At 39.1% G+C, this 445-nt stretch overlaps 1 pseudogene; it reads right to left on the reverse strand.

Moving 5' to 3' along the window:
* Window positions 1–378: 378 nt before the first annotated feature.
* The window catches only part of LOC147468422 (uncharacterized), an 8,700-nt pseudogene continuing 8,633 nt past the window's right edge, over window positions 379–445 (reverse strand).

Genomic DNA, 445 nt, shown 5'->3' on the forward strand with positions numbered 1-445 from the left:
ATGTGTGCAATTAGATAATGGGATTGAGATACTTATCCTGTTAGATTTATGGTAATCAATATGGACAATAATTAACAAACGTAAACATGCGTTTATTAGATCCTACAAGACTACCCTCACATTTGCTGTAGCTTATTCCCATTTCTATATGGGTTGCTATTCCTCACTAGTCTTCTCCATCTTCCTCTGTCTTCCATGTTATTTCTTGGAGATCTCTTACTCTGTCCATCCATCTAAATTACGGTCTGCCCCTCCTTCTTCGTACTTCTACTTCCATGTCCATTACTCTTTTATGTACATACTCCTCATCATTTGCCCAAACCATTGTAGTCTCGTCTTTTGCATCTTCTTGCTTGGATGCAACTTTGATTGTGCCTCTTATGTGTTCATTGTGAATCCGTTTATTCTTCTCTTTTCCGCCCTCCTCACTGCCCAAGTCTCAGTT

Source organism: Penaeus japonicus, unplaced genomic scaffold (assembly GCF_977035675.1).
Source record: "Penaeus japonicus unplaced genomic scaffold, GWHDUDI00000001_assembly GWHDUDI00000029, whole genome shotgun sequence".
Lineage (NCBI taxonomy): Eukaryota > Metazoa > Arthropoda > Malacostraca > Decapoda > Penaeidae > Penaeus > Penaeus japonicus.